Source organism: Macrosteles quadrilineatus, unplaced genomic scaffold, assembly GCF_028750875.1.
Source record: "Macrosteles quadrilineatus isolate MER2022 unplaced genomic scaffold, UCM_ALF_1.0 Scaffold_6__1_contigs__length_79288215, whole genome shotgun sequence".
In the NCBI taxonomy this organism is placed as follows: Eukaryota; Metazoa; Arthropoda; class Insecta; order Hemiptera; family Cicadellidae; genus Macrosteles; species Macrosteles quadrilineatus.
In genome coordinates, this window is record NW_026542599.1 from 12,292,646 (window position 1) to 12,319,503 (window position 26,858).

Genomic DNA, 26,858 nt, shown 5'->3' on the forward strand with positions numbered 1-26,858 from the left:
AGTTTTTCTTTCTTTCCCTATGCGTAGTTCATGGAGAAAGTATTATTTACATCAACATGTCGAGTTTTTAGTTTTGGATGGACATATCAGTTTTGGGCCCCCTGAACCCAAAAAACTTGTTTTCGAAGTGCTGTCTGAGTGAGTGTGGATGTGTATACGATTTTTATGGAATTTAGGATATAGGTACTAATTATTCATTGAGCTTACAGGCGTTTATTTGATTTTTTCATAAAACCATAAAATAACAGAGAAATCTTATTTTCACAAAAAAAAAAAAAAACTACACCAACGATTTTAATTAAAATTTAGTAGTTTATAGTCCTTTTCACTATTCCAAATCGTACTACCTTCATGCTGTAAAAACTACGGTTCAAAAGTTATTGCAACTTGTTTCTTTCCCCATAAAATACCATAGTACTCTACCAATGCCTACGATGGACTATAAGGGTTGTTGACAAGCTAATGGGGAGAAAGTACGTATCATATTGCTGTTAACGTTTATTTATGTTAAGGCACAGCATAAAGGCATACCAATTTTAACTGAACGTTAACCAGATAATGGAATGCCTGGAGTTCCTAACAACAGTAAATTAGTATCAGAAGTGAATTCAACCATGATGATCAATAAGATACATCGCTCGAGCGGAACAATTAAACCATTGATTAAATTGTTAAACCATTGACTTTGTATACCGTACGTTCTTCGTCCAACTATCAAAAATCAGGGATTAATTTTAGGTTATGTTACAATACAAGTGCGCTTGAGTGAGATAATGTCAAAAATATATTTTTTCAAAATAAATTTTAGGTGAACTTTATTCTTTGGTTAAAATACCAGAAGATAAGAAAACCATTTTTCGGGGTCTAGTAGTAGAGCGCGGAGCTTCGGAGCCCGAGGTCCCTGGTTCAAATCCCGCCAATCACCAAAGGATTTTATCGATAATGCCGCAACCCTCTAGGACTAGCCTGTAGTGTGCAAAACAGTTCCGGGCTACAACTAGCGTCCTAGGATGTGAAGGTGGGACATTTAAAAAATCCATTGTAAATAGTGCTTTGCGAATATTTTATTTTAACAACCATGTATCGCTGTATTAAATACGTTAACAGTGGAATGTAGACTGATGACACGTGTATCTACGTCAAAGCAAATGTATAAAATATGTAGTCAACTTGCGTCAAAGTCTGTGTACGCAAGCTTATTAGAGCCAGATGCCAGAGTGTGGTTTCGGCGGTTATTATCTCATAACGTGTTTTATCATAACAACTGCAAAGTCAATTTGAAAAGTGAATCTACAGAAAATAAACGGTATCAGCAATCTGCTACATACTTTCTCCCTTTAGCTAGTCAATAACCTTTATGCCACATGGGTAAGAGGTGAGAGTAACTTCATTTATGCAAATCACAACAGTTGCAATTACTTTAAAATTTTTTTTTACAGTAATATGGGTTGAAACATTTAGTTTGGAGATAAAGGGCTTTAACATACACAAATATGATTCAAAATTGGTTAAGTCGTTTTTTCATCTTATTTTCCGTTATTTAACTCTTATGATTTTTATTGAGGAAAATCATAAAAATTGCAATAACTTTTGAACCGTAATCTTTACGTCGATGGGGGTTATACCGGATTGTTTAGAGTCAAATGGACTATAACTTACTAAATTTGTATTAAAATTGGTCGCACCATTTTTAGAAAATTTGTATTTTTCCGTTATTTTATGGGTTTTATGGAAAAATCCCCATTAACAATCAAAATTTAAAAAAATTGAAAAAGGGCCAGGAGGTGCCATGGATACCACACACCAAGTTTCGTCAAAATCGGACCACATGCGTGTGCAGTTTCTTAACTGGGCCACCCTAATATCGATTGAAAATATTGATTCTATTAGTAACTCCTCATTAATATTTTTTCATAACCAGCAAGTTTGGTTAGGGTAGGATAGGTCGTAGGTTTTATTTTATCCCTCAAACAAGTTTTGCTCATCCCCCCCCCATTTTGCAACCCCATACCCGCGGCGGCGTGTAACCTGTCTGTCACTGATACCACTGGCTGGCACTCGCACCGCCAAGACTCGGGCCGTAATGGCCATCGTCAATGTGTTTAGGCAATTGGCACTCGGTCCTGCACTCCTAGTTCAATAATTATATTGGAACTGTCTTTTTCACAGTTACTAATAAGTTCTATAGTTCAAAATACTATCATCCTGCAATATATTCTGAAAACCCACTTTGGCAAAATACACACACTAAACTTCTAAAACAAATATCAAGTTCAACTAAAGTAAGACTTGTTAGTGAGAGAGTTACTCAATATGAGTAAGGGGGGCTTATCTTTGATTTTTGGATATAGATGGACTTATAGGTTATGTGGGTTCAAAACCACAAAATAATTACCTTTTTTCAAGGCTAAATCCATTGGTAATTGACGGGATTTGAACCCGGGCTCTCTGTACAGAAAGTCCGCGCTCTAACTACACTTCACTATTCTATTAAGAGATATTTTACGCTGTTAAATAATGATATTTATAAATTAACTAGCTGTACCCGCGGGCTTTGCCCCGTTTAACTTCTTAATTTTCAAGATGAGCTCGTTCGCATGGCTCAATCACGTCCTGGTTGAAGTGCGTTCGCTATGCTCACTCACCTTTAGGTTGGAGCTCGTTCGCTGCGCTCACTTGCCTTCAGGTTAGCTCGTTCGCTACGCTAACTCGCCTCCAGGTTGAAGTTCGTTCGCTACGCTCACTCACCTTTTGGTTGCAAATTAGCTGTTGTCATAAATTAAAAAAATAATAATAGTGCTGCACCCTGTTGGCAATCCTTGTAACGTTAAAGCTATTGAACATCATAGAACAGAACCAACTTGTTTAACTTAATTGAAACAGCTGATAAGATTCATTAATTCCTTTTAAATATGAAAAATCATAAGGTTAACATGGGAAACTCCAGAGCCACTGGGGCGGAGCCCGAGAGTCCGATCAGAATAAAAACAACTTAGTTTTCCTATTTAATGCCTAAAGAATCGGTGTACCAAATTTCAGCCTCCTAGGTAAATGGGAAGTGGGAGAATTAGTGATGAGTGAGTGAGTGAGTGTGTCAGTGAGGGCTTTGCCTTTTATATATTTAGATAGATGACCTTTTAATGATCGCATATAATTAAAGCCTAAATTATATTGCCGGCACGAATAAAGTACTTCTCTATTAGTGGGAGAAACCATACCAAATATCGGATTAAAAATCAAGGCAGTATACCAATTGAAGAATAGAGGTGGTTGATCAATTGAAAAATCAATACGGTCTACCAATTGGAGAATAGAGGCGGTTGATCAATTGAAAAACCAAGACGGTCTACCAATTGAAGAATCGAGGCAGTTAATCAATTGTAAAATCAACACTGTCTACCAATTGAAGAATTGAGGCAGTTGATCAATTTAATAACCAAGACAGTCCACAAATTAAAGAATCGAAGCAGTTAATCAATTAAATAAATAATCAACACGGTCTACCAACTGAATAATCGAGGCGGTTAATTAATTGAAAAATCAACACAGTCTACCAATTGAAGAACTGAGGCAGTTTAATCAATTGAAAAATCAATACGGTCTACCAATTGGAGAATCAAGGCAGTTAATCAATTGAAAAACCATGACAGTCTACCAATTGAAGAATCGAGGCAGTTAATCAATTGAAAAACCAAGACGATCTACCAATTGAAGAATGGAGGCAGTTGATCAATTAAACAACCAAGACGGTCCACCAATTAAAGAATCGAGGCAGTTTAATCAATTGAAAAACCAAGAAGATCTACCAATTGAAGAATGGAGGCAGTTGATCAATTAAACAACCAAGACGGTCCACCAATTAAAGAATCGAGGCAGTTTAATCAATTGAAAAACCAAGAAGATCTACCAATTGAAGAATGGAGGCAGTTGATCAATTAAACAACCAAGACGGTCCACCAATTAAAGAATCGAGGCAGTTTAATCAATTGAAAAACCAAGACGGTCCACCAATTGAAGAATCTAGGCAGTTAATCAATTAAAAAAAATCAAAGCAGTATCAGTTAAAGAACCTTCAACACATTCACATCCATTACCCAATCTCAAACACCATTCATACTGAACCTATTCACAATGTTCTCTTCTGAAACAAACACAACACACCCACTCTCGCCAGCATACTAGGAAACAACAGAGAGTTTAACGACACTCAAGATGTAAACATCCGCCAGAGCGAAGGGCTGGAGGTAGCCACTAGCCAGAGCCGCCCGCGGGGTACCAACTAATGACTGCGAACACGGAGCTACAATCATGCGATCTGCTGGGTAATTACTGAGATCAGCCATCAGACATTCCCAGATATCAACGAGTTGGGGAGTTGGTCCAGAGTTGCGTGGTCAAGCAGATTTTCAAACGTGCGTGTATTCACCGATAGCTCTAGTGAAGTTTCTCCGACTGTGCTCAACTGGTCGTGCACTAATTTCGCCAAATAATTCCTTAATTGCGCCAACCCCTCAAAAGGTGAAAAAATGTTCCTTGGTTGCACCAAGCCCAAGCCAAGTAGGGGTGAGTTGACAAGAGAAGGAATTTCCTTGTTTACAACTCACCCCTACCTGGTTTAGGCTTGGCGCAACTAACATTTTGGGACCATTTGAGGGCTTTGGCGCAATTAATGCACGGCCATGACGTAGAAGGTGTGAGAGGGAGCGGAGGAGCGTACACTGAAGGTGACACAAGGAGTGGCAAAGAACATGGAAGGTCAAAGGCAACAACAGATAGATAACTAGACAATGAAGGAGAAGTGACGTCATCACATACTGTATAAAACGTATTTAGAGTGTTTTGGTCGGTAGCTTGAGTCTTGATTTCCAACGGTATATCAAAACCGTACCCCTGCCTCACTAAGCAAATTTTCATTTGCCTGATTGGATTTCCACTAAAATATTTCCGAAAAACGCCAGGTTTATTCCCATTTTGAATACAATTAGACTGGCTGCTACAGGGAATGTAATAAGTGTGTTCCTCGTAAAATGTGAGAAAATTGACAAACTTGATGAAAATATATCTATAAACAAATTTTACTCCATTAGAATAACATAGTAATCTTAAATAAAGTTTTTTAACTACGCTAATAAACTTTAATAAACTTTTCTCCATAACGCTTCAATATACCAAAGCAGAGTTTATTTATTTTTATTATGAATGGGTAAATTGCTTTTCGACGTGGGTATTTTAAATATTTTATGCTAAACCCCATAAAAACCGCTAACTAAACGAACAAATTTCAAAATTATATAAAATTTAGTAAGTTTTAAATCAACTAAATCTTAAGCTTAGTTTGAACAAAGAACAATCGAGAAATTATTTCTTGTAATACCAACAGTTTTCTCCATTTAAAACATGTAAAATCGTTAAAACTAATTTTTAACATTGTTTAAATAAAGTAAGCTATATGTATCGCAAGAAAGAAATTAATTTCACAACTATTCCTTGTCCAAAGTAAGCTTATAAGATATCAATGAAAACTGCAAAAAACGTATTAATGAAATTTGTTAACGATTTTCGTGGATTTTTTTGCAAAAAAACATTTAAAATATCAACAATTCTTTAACGGGTTAAGAGGTTTTATTCATATTTTGCACAAAGATAGCGGGAGAAACATTTTCGCAGAATCTCAACGCTGTAGCCCAAAACGTAAGCAGTTCTGAATGTTATTGTAAAGACAGACACATACAGACGGACGCTAAACGGAACGAGATGGGACGTACGATAGGACGTTTACGTAGCAACGTAGCATTCTTTGCTTATTTTGACCCAAGGAATCACTACGTACATTATAACCCCACCTTTTTGGAACATCCTGAATACATGAATTTGAGCGGATGGTGTTTTTGGCCTCTGGGGACTTCGAAACGAGTAAATCAGTCAAGAGGTCTACGGTAATAGTTTATTCACTATATTGGAAAATTCGCTTCAAGAAAATCCCTCTTAACTTTGGGGTTTCATCCAGTCATTAAATAAACGCCTTTCTCATTGTTCATTGTTATCGCCAACGAATGTAAAAAGAGTCTTCTTTTTATTAATAGATAGAGCTCACTTAAAAATAAAGGTGGAAAAGGAGAAAAACGTTTACTATGGGGTTTAAAACAGGCAGTACAGAGAATAAATAAAAACAAAATGTACAGCATGCATAACAATTCAATCTTGCACCTGTACTCATTTTACAACAAAATAGGTTATTGTAGTCAAACAAAATATGTCCATCACCAAAATGCGAACTAGTTTCATTGCAAGAGTAATTGACAAAGCTTGCGACACGTCAAAACATCAAAATAAATACACGCAACACGACATAAAACCAGAACACCATAGAAACACATTTCCTTGTGTTGATTAGTCTATGGCAACACGAAACACGAGAATAACATAATGTTTTCTGTGGCTGTAGTGTTGACAATCTGTATAGCAAACGATTTTTATAATAAAACTAAAACTAAAAATCTCAAAACTAAATCAACAATAATCGTAATGTAGTATTAAAAATATGAGAAACTTACCATATCATGTCGAGTCATGTTCCTTTAGTCCAGCCCGCCACTCCGCCACCTGCAACCCAGTTATAATAGTTAAATAACAGTCCTTGGGGACCGAGCGTTGCTCGGGGAACATTATTAGTATGCTTTGAGAGTATTCTTTGGTCAACGTCATCTATCTATCCCAAAATATGGTTTTGCAGTCTATTTAACTTCAGTTAAAATAATATAGTAGTTGACTGAAATAATAAGAAAAATGGGTTTTCAAAATTAGTTTGGAGCCCCTAAACTATAGAGAACATCGGTTTACATCGGAAAGTCAGTAAAAAGAAAATCTTCACATCTACTTCCCTTGAAGTATTATTCGCTGCAATAACTTGGACTCGCTCCAAAACACAACCTGAACCTTTCATCCTCTATTTTCTTAAATTAAATGCAATTTTCCGGAATCTCAGGACTTTTCCGACAGAAAACGATTTCATTTTTAGGTTTAGCGTGAAGAATTCAGTAGGAGACACATTATAATGCAAATTTTATTAGGGTAGGTTATATTGAACAATCCAAATAATACAATCCTTTATGATTGCTTTAGTTGCTTATAACATTGTAAAACTTCAAGTTGTAATTTAAAATACTGTGCTTGATCATTATAATTTAAATAATTGTATTGTCTTTGACAAATAGGCTGATCTTAATCTAATTGTGACAACTGAGGTAAAAACTTCCCATACACTCAGTTCACACTTTATTTCCTACTTCCAAAACTCTCCAGGACTATTCAAACTGAAACAACCTATACAAATCTTACACCAAACAGCCACTTACACATACACACACCAGTTTTGATAAGTGCATACCGTATAATGGGACATGTTACTGCCGTTAGATAAGCCCCCGCGCCGCGGCGCGTCCCGAAATAGCACAGAGTTATAAATAAAACGGCACGCGACACTGTGTACTCTATGGAACTGACCATCGCCCATCGCGCTTCGGTGCACGAACCGAACTTGTTGATGTTGTCAAGTGCGAGTTATCTTTCGATTGAGTGGAAACTCACACGAATAGATTACACGTTTGGAGTTTACAAGCGTCTGTACAACTAGACATTCCATTTCTATGTTAAGTTTTAGTAAAAATCGTCGTAGTTGATGTGAGCCACCGACAGATTGTGCTGGTGAAAATTACTGGTATTTGGAGAATTTACTTACCTTTTTAGACGAACTCAACGACTTATTCTTAGCCTACAGTAATGTTATGACCCATCAATTTTGTCGGCAACAAGAAATAATAGAGTTTTATACACTAGCCTGGTCCACATATATGGGATGTCTACATTATCCAGCTAGCGATTAAACCAGAAGGTATATCGGGGAGTACGCCATATTACTCTCGCTAGTTATAATCAATTTAAGACATCAATACCAACTCCTAGCAATATAGGAGTGCCCTGAACATGTATTTTACCCTGCGTTCAGGGGCACATATTGATAAGGGTAATCCTACTTTTCACATTTGAACAAGCACGTAGGATTACACGATAATTAGAATAGTTCTACGACATTTAAAGTCATCGGCAAGGTGATTTTTTTCTGGAGCGTTTAAGTGCGGCGAGTAAAAACGACGGTTGTACCAGACCTTGTGATTTCGACCCATATAATCGAACATGGAATAAAACAGCAGATATGACTCAGAAGCTAGCTCTGAGTTTCTGAACAACCTGTGATAAGCGATCACTAATCACTTAGCTGTTACAAGATCTAACGATGGATGCATTCTATTTGCATGGCCATAAACCGTCACACTGTGATATATGTCATGTAAGACCACAATATTAAACTGCAGTTAGGGGTTGGGGGCGATAAGGGTATGACGTCATAGATGCGTGTTTTACCCGCCATAAACTGTACATCAAGGTCTGTACTCGACCTTCACCCCCCCCTCCCCCACGAGACTGCTATTGAATTCGTACACCACTGTTAATGCAAGCCAACCTCAGTGGTTAGATTCTCTATGGGGAATTTAATAGCATGAGAATCTAATGAGTATAGAGAAACATACCTTTGACAAAATCATGCATATTCTTAAGGAATACAGTTCTCCCTATAATCCAACAATTAAGGATGCGCTACCCGTCTGGCGCGCGCAAATGCAAGGATTTTAGTTCTTGCTGTTTGTAGCCCCAATTGTAAACCAATGTAATAGATCTTGGTGTCATATTTTCAATTAATATTATTGTAGGTCGTGAGCTTTTTGAAATTTAGATATAAAAAAATGTTGGGCTAAAAGGTTGGTACAAATGTTAAAAAACGCATTTTTTATCATAAGTTTTAAGGCATAAAAATATTTTTAGAGAAAAATAGCAAACGAGGGAAGTGCAATGGATTCTACTAAAAGGTTTAATCATAACAATATAATCACCCAGATACAAACGGCTTGCAAGCGCTTTTACATATAATCCCATAAAAACGGAAAAATAAACGGCTCAAACGATTTTGATTAAATTTTATTCCGTTAGCTTTCAGCACGCTTAACAAAATGGTACAACTCCCATTGCTATAAAAATCACAGTTCAAAATTTAATGCAATGTTTGTGGTTTTTTTCATAAAAAAAATCATGGTTACTCCCACCGCTTTACCCTTTTGGGTTGTTGACTAAACTAATGGCAGAAAGTTTGTGTTAGACTGCTGATTTATTTACCTACGCTTTCATCCAGATCTCACAAAATAAACATAACACGACAATGTAAGATATTGAATTTCGAAATTGCGATTTATTAAGTACTGTAAAAGAGCACTATTGGCTGTAAACTCAAAGGGAAGAGAATGCAATTCAATTTAATCATCAGTAGAATTGCCTAGATCCAATTAGTCTATAGAGTGGGCTTCGGCGTGAAGGCATTTAATTCCAATGCTTTGAGTATGGTTCATAAATTGTCAATTGATTGATATTGAGCTTTGACCAGTGTAGTTGCGTTTAAATCGTATTATAATCAGCGCGTAAGTTAAAATATGGTTAGTCCGGGGACCTATTTAAAATTATCAACCTAACTTCAGGAATTTAGTATACATTTCTGAATAAGATCGATAACATTTTATATTGAAATACCATCACCACAGCAAACCTATAGTCTACACATATTTCCATTTACCTGGCTGGATTTCCAATAAAATATTCCCTTAAAACTGTCACATTTATTTCATAATTCGCTCAAATAAACATTGTCTATCCCTAAACTAGTATTTGGGCATCTCTGACCTCATAAATGTAAATCCACATTAGTTATTCCTTATTTTCAAGGCCTTCAAGGTGAAAACTAACCATGTGTTTAGGGCACTTATATGCTAAGGGTAAAACTATCTTCAATTAACATTTCATTTGAATATAAAATTCTTTATAATACGATGTCATTTTTATTTAGATTTCGTTTTTTTACGGTACAAACCCCAAAAAATAAAAGCCTCTTTAACTTAAAAGGCTATACTGGAACGTGCCATGCCAAATATTTCCCAAATGGGTTGGCATAATAATGAAACTAATGAAAGGAAATAATTTAGTTAAAATCCAATCAAATTGAAATTAGCTTATTCTGCAGGTTTTCTGCAGCGGGGGTATTTGAATTCTTTCTGGTAAATCGTAATATTGCACATTGAAGAAGTGTTAATTTCCTGCAAACCTGTTTACTAATAAACACACCCACGTGACAATTCACAAAACAGGATTCAATGAGATGTACGCCTACGTAAAATAAACGTCACTCGGGCAAATCAAGTTGTTTCATTGACTTTATTGGATGCCTTCATATCAACTCCGGTTGAAACAAATAACCGAAAATGGACTACAGACCTTTATTTGTCAATACTATCTTGATAGATGTTTATCAACTGACATATTGTTACTATTTATTTATAATACCTGGGGACCGAGCTTTGCTCAGAGAAAATCATAGTTGAGATCAGTCTTTGGTTGTCAAACGTCGAGCCAGCGATTCGTCGACGCTCCTGTTCAAGGCGGTCGGCCTGTTGTTCATCCTATTGCTCGGCTATGAGATCTTAAATTTTTCTCTACTTTCATTCATCAATACCCGATTTGGTCGAGGTTCTGAGACATTTGGTGGGATATATGAGCTATTTGGAGCTGGGTCGGTTGTAGACGAAGTGGCGAAAATTTGTATCCTGACGTTCGATTGTAGCTTCTCTTTCTTGAATATTTTGTATACATTTTCACTTCGGAGGTCTTCCGCGTTTCATTCATTGCAAAATTAACCTTAAAAACATTTTACACTGATATGTACCTAATAAACCAAACAAATTATAACTATTCTTAATAACGTTTAGTTCAAACCAACCCAAAAAGTTATTTTTGATTACACGTCAAAACAAACTATCACAATAAAAATAGCATGTAACAGCTGTTTTTGTTAACAACAGCTACAAAAAGGTATAGACGATAACATGGACATTTTCAAGGGCTATAGGACGGAATCTAGATTTTTCCCATTCTTTTGACCAACTCCAATCGATTTATCGTGACCAAATACCCCATTTTAAACAACAAAATCAAATATCCTCAGACGAAAAAACATTTTGCCCATACAAGCGCTTGTTTTATATTATAGGCATGGATTAAACAAACTCCCTAAGGGGGTATTAGTCCATTATAGTCCTTATTTTCAGGACTAGATACGTAATATACTATTACTGTTGTTATCTAAAATCGGTCATTTCAACGAACTGAGTAATTGGCGGACTTGCGAGCAAGACTGTCTTTCACTGACATGTATTGTGACTGTATTTCACAAACGAAATTCTACATTTCCAAAGTCCTTTTCTATCTTTTTTCAAAGTTCGACTCTCTTGTTAACGTCCAAACAGCTGAGAAATGATGAAAGATCATGCAAATAATGACATCGCAACCAAACACAGAGCTTACTTGAACAACAAAGATAACAAGCTTAACGTGAAGTCACAGATGAGGACCAAGCTTCGCTTAAAGAATTTAATTTGCAATTGAACGCATTAACAACTTAAGACGTATTGAGAGCCGAAGGAGAAAAAAAAAACTATGTTTAATTACCTAAAATACCCATTACGTGAAAATTCAATGGGTTTAAATGGTGAAAAGTGTTAGTTGCGAGTTTTGATGCACAATTCTTCTTGAGTATTTCAATGTTAAATACCACAATGATATTATTTGTGACCCGAGAAATAGCGTATTTACATTAAACAATACAAGTATGGAAGGAGAGAACTGCAGTGGGATACACATGCTCCTCCCACGTGGACTTCATAACCAATTTACATGGCGAGTTAATGATGCAGTTGTCACCTGTATATGACGTCATAGGGTGACGTAGGCCTATTGATGACATCACACGCGACTCCAGCTGTAGAGGAGACATATGAGGACAATACACAAACCAAAACATTAAAAAGAATATAAATTGATAAAAATATAAAGGATAATAATATGAAATGAACAAAAAAAGGGGAAATACTGAGGATTATGGGAAGTACTTATGGATATCATCGTGAATGATATAGTAAATATATTTTTATTGCAGTAAACTAAATCTATGTTAAATGCAAGGTGCAGGTCAAGTGACAATATCAACATCACACCACGTGGCAGTAACGACTGATGTATACGTCAATGATGTTGCTAGGCAACGTTGGGTCCATTCATGTGTCTACCTCTCACCTAGGTCTGTATTGTCGTTGTCTACAGTGGTACAGTAGCAGTATAGAATGTCCAGTACATGTCAAGTGTCAATATCAACATCACACCACGTGGCAGTAACGACTGATGTATACGTCAATGATGTTGCTAGGCGACGTTGGGTCCATTCATGTGTCAACCTCTCACCTAGGCCTGTATTGACGTTGTCTACAGTGGTACAGTAGCAGTATAGTATGTCCAGTACAGGTCAAGTGACAATATCAACATCACACCACGTGGCAGTAACGACTGATGTATACGTCAATGATGTTGCTAGGCGACGTTGGGTCCATTCATGTGTCAACATCTCACCTAGGCCTGTATTGGCGTTGTCTACAGTGGTACAGTAGCAGTATAGAATGTCCAGTACATGTCAAGTGTCAATATCAACATCACACCACGAGGCAGTAACGACTGATGTATACGTCAATGATGTTGCTAGGCGACGTTGAGTCCATTCATGTGTCTACCTCTCACCTAGGCCTGTATTGACGTTGTCTACAGTGGTACAGTAGCAGTATAGAATGTCCAGTACATGTCAAGTGACAATATCAACATCACACCACGTGGCAGTAACGACTCATGTATACGTCAATGATGTTGCTAGGCGACGTTGGGTCCATTCATGTGTCAACATCTCACCTAGGCCTGTATTGGCGTTGTCTACAGTGGTACAGTAGCAGTATAGAATGTCCAGTACATGTCAAGTGTCAATATCAACATCACACCACGTGGCAGTAACGACTGATGTATACGTCAATGATGTTGCTAGGCGACGTTGGGTCCATTCATGTGTCTACCTCTCACCTAGGTCTGTATTGACGTTGTCTACAGTGGTACAGTAGCAGTATAGAATGTCCAGTACATGTCAAGTGTCAATATCAACATCACACCACGAGGCAGTAACGACTGATGTATACGTCAATGATGTTGCTAGGCGACGTTGGGTCCATTCATGTGTCTACCTCTCACCTAGGTCTGTATTGACGTTGTCCACAGTTGTACAGTAGCAGTATAGAATGTCCAGTACAGGTCAAGTGACAATATCAACATCACACCACGTGGCAGTAACGACTGATGTATACGTCAATGATGTTGCTAGGCGACGTTGGGTCCATTCATGTGTCTACTTCTCACCTAGGTCTGTATTGACGTTGTCCACAGTTGTACAGTAGCAGTATAGAATGTCCAGTCCATGTCAAGTGACAATATCAACATCACACCTCGTGGCGGTAACGACTGATGTATACGTCAATGATGTTGCTAGGCGACGTTAGGTCCATTCATGTGTCTACCTCTCACCTAGGTCTGTATTGACGTTGTCTACAGTGGTACAGTAGCAGTATAGAATGTCCAGTACATGTCAAGTGACAATATCAACATCACACCACGTGGCAGTAACGACTGATGTATACGTCAATGATGTTGCTAGGCGACGTTGGGTCCATTCATGTGTCTACCTCTCACCTAGGTCTGTATTGACGTTGTCTACTACAGTGGTACAGTAGCAGTATAGAATGTCCAGTACATGTCAAGTGACAATATCAACATCACACCACGTGGCAGTAACGACTGATGTATACGTCAATGATGTTGCTAGGCGACGTTGGGTCCATTCATGTGTCTACCTCTCACCTAGGCCTGTATTGACGTTGTCTACAGTGGTACAGTAGCAGTATAGAATGTCTAGTACATGTCCAGTGACAATATCAACATCACACCACGTGGCAGTAACGACTGATGTATACGTCAATGATGTTGCTAGGCGACGTTGGGTCCATTCATGTGTCTACCTCTCACCTAGGCCTGTATTGACGTTGTCTACAGTGGTACAGTAGCAGTATAGAATGTCCAGTACATGTCAAGTGACGATATCAACATCACACCACGTGGCAGTAACGACTGATGTATACGTCATTGATGTTGCTAGGCGACGTTAGGTCCATTCATGTGTCTACCTCTCACCTAGGCCTGTATTGACGTTGTCTACAGTGGTACAGTAGCAGTATAGAATGTCCAGTACAGGTCAAGTGACAATATCAACATCACACCACGTGACAGTAACGACTGATGTATACGTCATTGATGTTGCTAGGCGACGTTGGGTCCATTCATGTGTCTACCTCTCACCTAGGCCTGTATTGACGTTGTCTACAGTGGTACAGTAGCAGTATAGAATGTCCAGTACATGTCAAGTGACGATATCAACATCACACCACGTGGCAGTAACGACTGATGTATACGTCAATGATGTTGCTAGGCGACGTTGGGTCCATTCATGTGTCTACCTCTCACCTAGGTCTGTATTGACGTTGTCTACAGTGGTACAGTAGCAGTATAGAATGTCCAGTACAGGTCAAGTGACAATATCAACATCACACCACGTGTTAGTAACGACTGATGTATACGTCAGTGATGTTGCTAGGCGACGTTGGGTCCATTCATGTGTCTAGCTCTCACCTAGGTCTGTATTGACGTTGTCTACAGTGGTACAGTAGCAGTATAGAATGTCCAGTACAGGTCAAGTGACAATATCAACATCACACCACGTGTTAGTAACGACTGATGTATACGTCAATGATGTTGCTAGGCGACGTTGGGTCCATTCATGTGTCTACCTCTCACCTAGGCCTGTATTGACGTTGTCTACAGTGGTACAGTAGCAGTATGGAATGTCCAGTACATGTCAAGTGACAATATCAACATCACACCACGTGGCAGTAACGACTGATGTATACGTCAATGATGTTGCTAGGCGACGTTGGGTCCATTCATGTGTCAACCTCTCACCTAGGCCTGTATTGACGTTGTCTACAGTGGTACAGTAGCAGTATAGAATGTCCAGTACATGTCAAGTGACAATATCAACATCACACCACGTGACAGTAACGACTGATGTATACGTCAATGATGTTGCTAGGCGACGTTGGGTCCATTCAAGTGTCTACCTCTCACCTAGGCCTGTATTGACGTTGTCTACAGTGGTACAGTAGCAGTATAGAATGTCCAGTACAGGTCAAGTGACAATATCAACATCACACCACGTGTTAGTAACGACTGATGTATACGTCAATGATGTTGCTAGGCGACGTTGGGTCCATTCATGTGTCTACCTCTCACCTAGGCCTGTATTGACGATGTCTACAGTGGTACAGTAGCAGTATAGAATGTCCAGTACAGGTCAAGTGACAATATCAGCATCACACCACGTGTTAGTAACGACTGATGTATACGTCAATGATGTTGCTAGGCGACGTTGGGTCCATTCATGTGTCTACCTCTCACCTAGGCCTGTATTGACGTTGTCTACAGTGGTACAGTAGCAGTATAGAATGTCCAGTACAGGTCAAGTGACAATATCAACATCACACCACGTGGCAGTAACGACTGATGTATACGTCAATGATGTTGCTAGGCGACGTTGGGTCCATTCATGTGTCTACCTCTCACCTAGGTCTGTATTGACGTTGTCTACAGTGGTACAGTAGCAGTATAGAATGTCCAGTACAGGTCAAGTGACAATATCAACATCACACCACGTGTTAGTAACGACTGATGTATACGTCAATGATGTTGCTAGGCGACGTTGGGTCCATTCATCTGTCTACCTCTCACCTAGGCCTGTATTGACGTTGTCTACAGTTGTACAGTAGCAGTATAGAATGTCCAGTACAGGTCAAGTGTCAATATCAACATCATACCACGTGGCAGTAACGACTGATGTATACGTCAATGATGTTGCTAGGCGACGTTGGGTCCATTCATGTGTCTACCTCTCACCTAGGCCTGTATTGACGTTGTCTACAGTGGTACAGTAGCAGTATAGAATGTCCAGTACAGGTCAAGTGTCAATATCAACATCATACCACGTGGCAGTAACGACTGATGTATACGTCAATGATGTTGCTAGGCGACGTTGGGTCCATTCATGTGTCTACCTCTCACCTAGGCCTGTATTGACGTTGTATAGTAGCAGTATAGAATGTCCAGTGCAGGTCAAGTGACAATATCAACATCATACCACGTGGCAGTAACGACTGATGTATACGTCAATGATGTTGCTAGGCGACGTTGGGTCCATTCATGTGTCTACCTCTCACCTAGGCCTGTATTGACGTTGTATAGTAGCAGTATAGAATGTCCAGTGCAGGTCAAGTGACAATATCAACATCACACCACGTGGCAGTAACGACTGATGTATACGTCAATGATGTTGCTAGGCGACGTTGGGTCCATTCATGTGTCTACCTCTCACCTAGGCCTGTATTGACGTTGTCTACAGTGGTACAGTAGCAGTATAGAATGTCCAGTACAGGTCAAGTGACAATATCAACATCACACCACGTGGCAGTAACGACTGATGTATACGTCAATGATGTTGCTAGGCGACGTTGGGTCCATTCATGTGTCTACCTCTCACCTAGGCCTGTATTGACGTTGTATAGTAGCAGTATAGAATGTCCAGTGCAGGTCAAGTGACAATATCAACATCACACCACGTGACAGTAACGACTGATGTATACGTCAATGATGTTGCTAGGCGACGTTGGGTCCATTCATGTGTCTACCTCTCACCTAGGTCTGTATTGACGTTGTCTACAGTGGTACAGTAGCAGTATAGAATGTCCAGTACATGTCAAGTGACAATATCAACATCACACCACGTGGCAGTAACGACTGATGTATACGTCAATGATGTTGCTAGGCGACGTTGGGTCCATTCATGTGTCTACCTCTCACCTAGGCCTGTATTGACGTTGTCTACAGTGGTACAGTAGCAGTATAGAATGTCCAGTACAGGTCAAGTGACAATATCAACATCACACCACGTGACAGTAACGACTGATGTATACGTCAATGATGTTGCTAGGCGACGTTGGGTCCATTCATGTGTCTACCTCTCACCTAGGCCTGTATTGACGATGTCTACAGTGGTACAGTAGCAGTATAGAATGTCTAGTACATGTCCAGTGACAATATCAACATCACACCACGTGACAGTAACGACTGATGTATACGTCAATGATGTTGCTAGGCGACGTTGGGTCCATTCATGTGTCTACCTCTCACCTAGGCCTGTATTGACGTTGTCTACAGTGGTACAGTAGCAGTATAGAATGTCCAGTACAGGTCAAGTGACAATATCAACATCACACCACGTGACAGTAACGACTGATGTATACGTCAATGATGTTGCTAGGCGACGTTGGGTCCATTCATTTGTCTACCTCTCACCTAGAGAAACTTGGTAAACCATTAAGTTATTATTACTTTTTTATCCCTTAAGGGGGCGGCCCAATAGGAGTCAGACGAAATTCTTCAATAGCAGCATAGGTCGAGTTTGGTATCAAATGAAAGGTCTTCGTTAGTAAAATACAATGCCACAAACCCGAACTTAAACGGACAATGAGTGTTCTAAAGTTCCTTAAATTTGCAATGCTTATTATAATGTGGGGCGCCCGCTAGAAGTCAAAGCTCAAAATAACAGCTGGGTAAAAAATGGCAGCTATTCAAAGATGCAAAATGGTAGATTCAAGAAATATTTGAACGGCTGCCATGTTTGACTGAGTTGTCCGTTTGAATTCGGGTTTGCGACAATGTGTTTTACTAAATAATACCTTTAATTTGATGCTAAACTTGACCTATGCTGCTTTTTTTAGAATTTTGTCTTGCTCCTCGTGGGCCGCCCCCTTATGAGGTAAAAAACTAATAATAGCTTGAAAGAGTAGACATTAATGGTTATTATTGTTATGCCAAGTTTTATTACTTTATTCATAATGGAAAAAAATATATTACACCATTTTGGGACTTTTAAATCACACTGTAGAATACACAGTACAGCATAGAAACACACAGTGCAGTATATATATGCAGTAGCAGTATAGAATGGTGGCAGTATGCAGTAGAATGGTAGTAGGCAGTACAGGTTAGGTGGCATTTTAATATGATTTGGTAACTAATGTAAGCCTACACATCAATAAAGTTGCTAGGCAACAAAACGGATACGCGTGCAATATATCGGCCCTCATCTCGTCAAACTGCACTTTCCATCGCCTCAATTTTCCCATTGGTGTATTAACTTAAGTTCCCTTAAATTATCTTTCCCCCTTTTCTTGTTATTTCATTGAAGATCGGCTTTTCATATTTTTCTTGTCAATTAAATTGTTTTTATCAGTTTCAAGGTTTTACAGTTTTCACAAAATTCCAGTTTGTATTTAATTCGTAACGTTTTACAATACAATATGAAGTAAAGACGTAAAATTAATCGAATAGGAAATCTTGAAAGAGTTTTAAACGGTAGATTGTGCTACTTAAATCTTGTGTGAGAATGTGGATAAAGATAAAATGATACCTTTAAGTATTACTTATCAGTGTGTAGTATTTATTGTAGGCCTACGATAAATATATGTGTAATTTAACACATTTATAATATTTTTCACTTTTTCAGTACGATACGTATATCAATGGTTATGTATAATCAAAATGTGACGACGCGACGAGTCGACATGCTTTTTTTGTCCTAGGACGCTAGGCACGAGCCCGGAATTGTTTTTCACATTACTTCAGGCTAGACCTAGGGGTTGCGGCCATTTTCACATGGATGAAAACCATTGGTGATTTTGCGGGATTTGAACCCGGGACCTCTGGAACCAAAGTCCCGCGCTAGACCAGCTCGCTCCCTCATAACGAGTCGACATGCTACCAAACGTAACGAAAACAAAAATGTTAGTTCTGCCTTTCAGATTTAATAGTTTTAACTTATCACTTAAGAAATATGCTCCTTTAGATTTAATATAGTTTTGCTCTACCACTAAGGGAAAATACTACTTACTACCCAAATACTCACAAATTATAAATTATGCTTCGACAACAAGATGAAACAAAGCTAAGTTCGAAAATCCTATATAACTTATTGATAGGCGAGCATATTTCTTGTATACCTTTTTCTCAGCTCGTGTGCATCGCAGGGAAAATCTATGCATACTGTAAAAGATATATTCCTGTAGATGTACAGAACCCATTTAAAAATCGGCTAAAACATACTGTAAGCACAAAAAAATGAATTTTAAATTTTAAAAATAACATTGATTTTATGGGTTGCTATGCTGGTGAAGAAATAACAACGAATGTAAACAAAAAACCAAAACAAAAATGTAATAAATTACAATCACATGTTTTTACAGCGTGGGGTGAAAATAGAAAAGTTTGCCCAATAAATTGTTTTGGTCGAGTTTTCGACCATGGGGTGACCTCTAGTATTTATTTATCTTAAAACCGATGGAGAATTGTTTGAGTTAATGAATAAGAAACTTTAAAAATTTCACATATATCAAATGTTAGAATAGAAACAATGTGTCCATAAATTTAAATACAGTACAAGAGTACCGTGTTCTCTATCGCATACAAATACCACTTCTAAGCAGCAAATAACTCTTAGTTTTATTATAGGTTACACTTACAACATTTAATCACGCTATTTTGACGTCACGGGGCGATTAATTTATGTTGCCGACGTTGTCACTGGGGGGTTGGGGGTTAACTGCTCTTGCCGCCAAATGTGACAGAGCTTCGTTGATTTCCCGCCAGAATACATCACCTTATGTGGCTTATTTAAACTTATTATAAACTAACAGAATACCCGTCCTTCGCACAGGGTTGATATATTATGTTTGGCAATCTGAAATACCCTTGCAATGTGAAATCTACTCAACGTGAAGTATTTAAAATTAATGATAGAGATAGGTAGCAGCGCTACCTCTGGATTAGAAAGCATCATAATTAGTTCGAAGAACATTTTATTAAAATCGAAATCCCTTCAATTATTCAATTAATATGTCACAGTGATTATGTAAAAATCTACAAAATTTTCTTTCGGAAAGGATTTAATTTTAAATATTTTTACTTTTTCCTTAAATAGTACATGGAGAAAGAATTGTTTTCGTCAACATTTTGGGGTTTTATTGAATATATTCCGTTTTTGGTCGCCTTGAAAAAAAAATTGTATTTGAAGAGATGTCTGTATGAGTGTGTGTACAGCAGGATGCGTAGGCCTACATAGCTACAGACAGCACCTGAGGTCCGATCTTAAAGAAATTTGGTACTAAGGCCTGCCATACATTGGTACTAACCCATAGTATCGCCAAGACCTTTTTTTCTGGAAATTTTAATTAAACCCCCGCTTACTAAGGGTTGTTAACAAGCTTATGGGAGAAAGTATGTGTCAGATTGCTGATAGAGTTTTTTTATTAATTAACATCTGTGCAAAATCAAAACATTTGACTCGACAGTGTGTGCAACAGTGTTTGTGAGAAAGCTTCCTCACTAGTAAACTTGGTCTAAATTTAAAAGACTGCAACGACCTCCGATACAAATATAGAACAGTTCACCACTCAACTCAGTCCCTTATCAGTATTTATAAACACTACACCATGGATTGTAAATAAATAATACCTAGCATTTTTTACTCATATTGTAAACAAATTAATGTTTTAAAAAAATATTTTTCAAGTTTTTGTGTTTGTCTGTTTATTCTGTGAAATCTAAATTAGTGGGATTGTTTAAAGGGGTTTCCAGGAATTTGTAAATGCGTAATTTGGGTAGCATAAAACATAATTTTTACGGCAGAGCCTTTAACATGGAAATTAGTAGAGTGTCTAGTTCTATAAAATCTAAGGTAGAACACAACTTAAAAAAATAATTTATATTGATCCCGGCAAAAACAGCGTACAGTTTAGCCTGTAGTAAAATTATTTTATCTACACAGATGTATACATCAAATAACATTGTTGGATAATAAATATAACATGTACATGTAACTATGATTGGTATGTTTCCCTGAGAAATCGACAATCTTCTACCCGACAATTTTGGGGCTTATTATTAGGGGACAAAATGTTTCGACCTTGCCAGGATTCGAACCTGGAATCTTCTGATCCGTAGTCAGACGCGTTATCCGTTGCGCCACAGGGCCGATGTGTAAGATGATGATTGCTGGTTGCTCCCAAAATTTATAACCACAAAATTGTATAAAACGTAGTTACTAATCGACTTTTTCTTCTAAAGTTTATACTTTTTTGAATTATTTGCCAACAATCAGTTAACAATATGGTAATTGCCTATGTAGGCGTTAAATTGCTGCTCACACTGCAGCAAAACACTGCACATAGGTAAGGATTGTTTGCCTGAATTTTTATTTAATAAAATCGGTGCTAAAAATTCCCTGCTTCAGAAATAAGTTCTTGTAATAAGAAACTTGTAGATTAAATTAACCAAAATTTTACCACTTAATCGTTGTATACCGTATATGATTTTCACTGGTGGATACAGAAAAAATACCCCATGAGCGGAAAAATACTGAAATTTGTTTACCATTATCGTCCCATTTCACAATTCAAAATTTTGTATTTCACATTGAAAACAGAGTAACATTTCATTGAACCGCTTTTACAACGCTTAATTAATTTGGCTAAACGTTTGTCCAAAAAAATTAAAACATTGTGAGGATTTAGTATTTTTATCGGAAAACAACTTAATCAAAAGAACAGTCTATTTTAGCTAGAGTGTGTCTAAATTCACAACGGTCAGTTTAAATTTAAACCACTACAGGCGGATTATGAACGAAATGACTAATTAAAGTGAGAGCTGAAAACTAAACTGAGATAAGCAAGGTTGACCTTGACACTTGTTATCAGGGTCTGTAGTGATAACAGGCTGTCGCGCCACAACAGCTCCATCATACCATCAACCACCATCCCAAAAACCAGTACCATTCAACCTACCAGTCGCCACTACTGTATCATCTAACATCTACCAGCAACCATGGAACGCATCCCAATAAACCATCATACCATCTTCAACCACCAGTAACCACCATTGTACCATCCATGATATACAGCAACCATTATGGAACACATCCCAAAAACCAGTGTACCATTCATCCTAGCAGTCGCCACTACTGTATCATCTAACATCTACCAGCAACCATGGAACACATCCCAATAAACCATCATACCATCTTCAACCCCCAGTAACCACCACTGTACCATCTATGATCTACAGCAACCATTATGGAACACATCCCAAAAACCTGTGTACCATTCAACCTTCCAGTCGCCACTACTGTATCATCTAACATCTACCAGCAACCATGGAACACGTCCCAATAAACCATCATACCATCTTCAACCCCCCGTAACCCCCACTGTACCATCCATGATCTACAGCAACCATTATGGAACACATACCAAAAACCAGTGTACCATTCAACCTAGCAGTCGCCACTACTGTACCATCTAACATCTACCAGCAACCATGGAACACGTCCCAATAAACCATCATACCATCTTCAACCCCCAGTAACCACCACTGTACCATCTATGATCTACAGCAACCATTATGGAACACATCCCAAAAACCTGTGTACCATTCAACCTAGCAGTCGCCACTACTGTACCATCTAACATCTACCAGCAATCATGGAACACGTCCCAATAAACCATCATACCATCTTCAACCCCCCGTAACCCCCACTGTACCATCCATGATCTACAGCAACCATTATGGAACACATACCAAAAACCAGTGTACCATTCAACCTAGCAGTCGCCACTACTGTACCATCTAACATCTACCAGCAACCATGGAACACGTCCCAATAAACCATCATACCATCTTCAACCCCCAGTAACCACCACTGTACCATCCATGATCTACAGCAACCATTATGGAACACATCCCAAAAACCAGTGTACCATTCAACCTAGCAGTCGCCACTACTGTACCATCTAACATCTACCAGCAACCATGGAACACGTCCCAATAAACCATCATACCATCTTCAACCCCCCGTAACCCCCACTGTACCATCCATGATCTACAGCAACCATTATGGAACACATACCAAAAACCAGTGTACCATTCAACCTAGCAGTCGCCACTACTGTACCATCTAACATCTACCAGCAACCATGGAACACGTCCCAATAAACCATCATACCATCTTCAACCCCCAGTAACCACCACTGTACCATCCATGATCTACAGCAACCATTATGGAACACATACCAAAAACCTGTGTACCATTCAACCTAGCAGTCGCCACTACTGTACCATCTAACATCTACCAGCAACCATGGAACACGTCCCAATAAACCATCATACCATCTTCAACCCCCAGTAACCACCACTGTACCATCCATGATCTACAGCAACCATTATGGAACACATACCAAAAACCAGTGTACCATTCAACCTAGCAGTCGCCACTACTGTATCATCTAACATCTACCAGCAACCATGGAACACGTCCCAATAAACCATCATACCATCTTCAACCCCCAGTAACCACCACTGTACCATCCATGATCTACAGCAACCATTATGGAACACATCCCAAAAACCAGTGTACCATTCAACCTAGCAGTCGCCACTACTGTACCATCTAACATCTACCAGCAACCATGGAACACGTCCCAATAAACCATCATACCATCTTCAACCCCCAGTAACCACCACTGTACCATCCATGATCTACAGCAACCATTATGGAACACATACCAAAAACCTGTGTACCATTCAACCTAGCAGTCGCCACTACTGTATCATCTACGATCTACCAGCAATTATCCCCATAAACCATCATACCACCTTTAACCCCCAGTAACCACCACTGTACCATCCATGATCTACAGCAACCATTATGGAACACATCCCAAAAACCAGTGTACCATTCAACCTAGCAGTCGCCACTACTGTACCATCTAACATCTACCAGCAACCATGGAACACGTCCCAATAAACCATCATACCATCTTCAACCCCCAGTAACCACCACTGTACCATCCATGATCTACAGCAACCATTATGGAACACATACCAAAAACCTGTGTACCATTCAACCTAGCAGTCGCCACTACTGTACCATCTAACATCTACCAGCAACCATGGAACACGTCCCAATAAACCATCATACCATCTTCAACCCCCAGTAACCACCACTGTACCATCTATGATCTACAGCAACCATTATGGAACACATACCAAAAACCTGTGTACCATTCAACCTAGCAGTCGCCACTACTGTACCATCTAACATCTACCAGCAACCATGGAACACGTCCCAATAAACCATCATACCATCTTCAACCCCCAGTAACCACCACTGTACCATCCATGATCTACAGCAACCATTATGGAACACATACCAAAAACCAGTGTACCATTCAACCTAGCAGTCGCCACTACTGTACCATCTAACATCTACCAGCAACCATGGAACACGTCCCAATAAACCATCATACCATCTTCAACCCCCAGTAACCCCCACTGTACCATCCATGATCTACAGCAACCATTATGGAACACATCCCAAAAACCAGTGTACCATTCAACCTAGCAGTCGCCACTACTGTATCATCTACGATCTACCAGCAATTATCCCCATAAACCATCATACCACCTTTAACCTCCCATAAAGCACTACTGTATTTAACATCTACCAGAACCCTTTTACCAAGTTCCTTAAAATTGTTTTCATCTGATTCACTAGGGAGATAAATATGGTTTAAATCATATTTGGCTAATCGGACACAAATGACAAAACTTGGATTGAAAATGTCAAACGTCCTTCAAAAAAGTAGAGGAGTCCCACAAGGTAGCTGTCTTGGCCCTATATTATTCAATGTATACACTGCAGACATTGTAAATGTGGTAAAAAACTGTTCCATTCACATGTATGCTGATGACTGCCAGCTGCTATATACATACAGTAAAAATGATGTGGGTGAGGCATTTGAAATTGTAAATAAAGACCTTAAATCTGTGGAAGAGTGGTCCATGAGTCAGGGGCTGAAATTAAACGTCAATAAGTGCTCTGTTCTCCATGTTGCCCCTCCTGACTTGCAAAATGCACTAAAAATTGGGGCTTATGGTAAGATATCTCTTTCCGGACATGCCCTTGAAATATGTAGCCAAGTAAAAACACTTGGTGTGATATTAGATGACAACCTCACCCTCTCACAGCATGTGTCCTATGCGTGTCAGAAGGCATTGGGTAGATTACGCGGACTGTATAGGCTTAGATACCTATTGCCTGAGGACGCTAGGGTCCAGATAGTCAAGTCGCTAGTTCTCTCTGCTATTGAATACTGTCTTCCAGCATATGGAAACAGTATATTAAAAGGTGACTGTAATAAAATACAGAGAACGCAGAATGCAGCAGTCAGGTTCATTTATGGCTTAAGAAAAAGAGAACACGTAAGTACATTCAGAAGTGATGCGAAATTGCTGCCCATTGAAGTTTTTTGTAAGGCCTCTACTTGTGTTCTCATACACAAAACGTTATCCCTAGGTAAGCCACTCTACTTGAGAGAAAAACTGCCAGCCCGGCGGGACGTTTCTAAGCGCAGCACCCGACAGAACGATTTGTTGCACTTGCCTAAAGTCAGCCATGAGGTAGGTCGGAGAGCCTTTGCTTACTTCGGACCTAAATTGTACAACTCTGTCCCTTCAAAAATAAGAGAAAAAGGTTTAACAGGCTTCAAAACAAATATAAAAATGTGCTCATTTCATGTATAGCTTTTAGTCTTATGTACTTATTTTGGTTTTTAATTGTTTGTTAGATATTAGATGACGAAAGTTGTAAGAGAAAAACAGTTTTGTAAAATTGACTTAACGCTTGAACCAATAAAGACAATTTTATTTATTTATTTATTTATTTATAAATCCAGACGGTTTGTTGAATTCGAATACTGCATTGGACAGCCCAACTACATGATTACATGAACCGGTTGTATTCGATTGTTTACTCATACAATGTGCTACTTAAAGTTATTCATTCTCTTCGATAATCGTACCACTATAATCATACCATCGTACTGCTAATAGGGGGTTTAAATATCATAGCTTAAACAACTTTGTCCTCTCTGGCACGATAAAGGAGTTAATTTATTTGTATAAATAAAACAGTTTAAAACAGCATACTATCGGCAAAGTAGCTACAACTACTTATATGTACCTAAATACTCAAGAGTATTAACAGTAAAATGCTTAATCTGGCGAAATTGCTGTTAGGAGTAAAAACAAACACATTGTTACATTATATTACAAAGTGGATTTAGAAAATTTGTGCAATGTTTATAAAGCTATAAAGCTAAGCTTGGTAAACAAGTTTAACAAATTCTGTCCATAAACAAATACCAATTATACGTGTAGGTTAATAATTAACACCGTTGATCAAATCCTATTGTTATTTGATAACAAGCCGAAATCATACGGCCGGGAATTATTAACGTTTTCGCGCTACGTAAATTGGATGGCAGATGTGTTACCATTATACAATTATTTAATTAAGCAGGAAGTTGGGGCCGAATGGTCTTTTTCACACATAACCTGTGAAAAAATACCTCTACATGAAGAGGTAAATAATAAATATTTTATTAGGAGATAAATATTTTAACTAATATACATTTTTATTAAATTATTTTTTTAATATAAATTATTTTAATGATAAATTTTTTAACTTATTGGTAGGTACGAAATGAAAAATTAATTTCACTATTGCTAATATATATATTAATTTACGTATACAGTTACATCATCAAGATCTAGTACCT

The 26,858-nt window shown here is 38.4% G+C and overlaps 1 protein-coding gene and 1 non-coding gene across 3 annotated transcripts in view; both read right to left on the bottom strand.

Moving 5' to 3' along the window:
• LOC128996254 (myocyte-specific enhancer factor 2) overlaps positions 1 to 26,858 on the bottom strand; it is a 118,081-nt gene that overhangs the window by 76,712 nt on the left and 14,511 nt on the right. For both annotated transcript variants that reach the window (XM_054421449.1, XM_054421445.1), the window contains exon 2: positions 6,555 to 6,603. The gene's annotated coding sequence lies outside the window, so the exon portion shown is untranslated. The remainder of the gene's footprint in view (positions 1 to 6,554; positions 6,604 to 26,858) is intronic.
• Trnar-acg (transfer RNA arginine (anticodon ACG)) lies at positions 21,145 to 21,217 on the bottom strand. The gene has a single exon. It is a non-coding gene; the product is annotated as a tRNA-Arg (tRNA).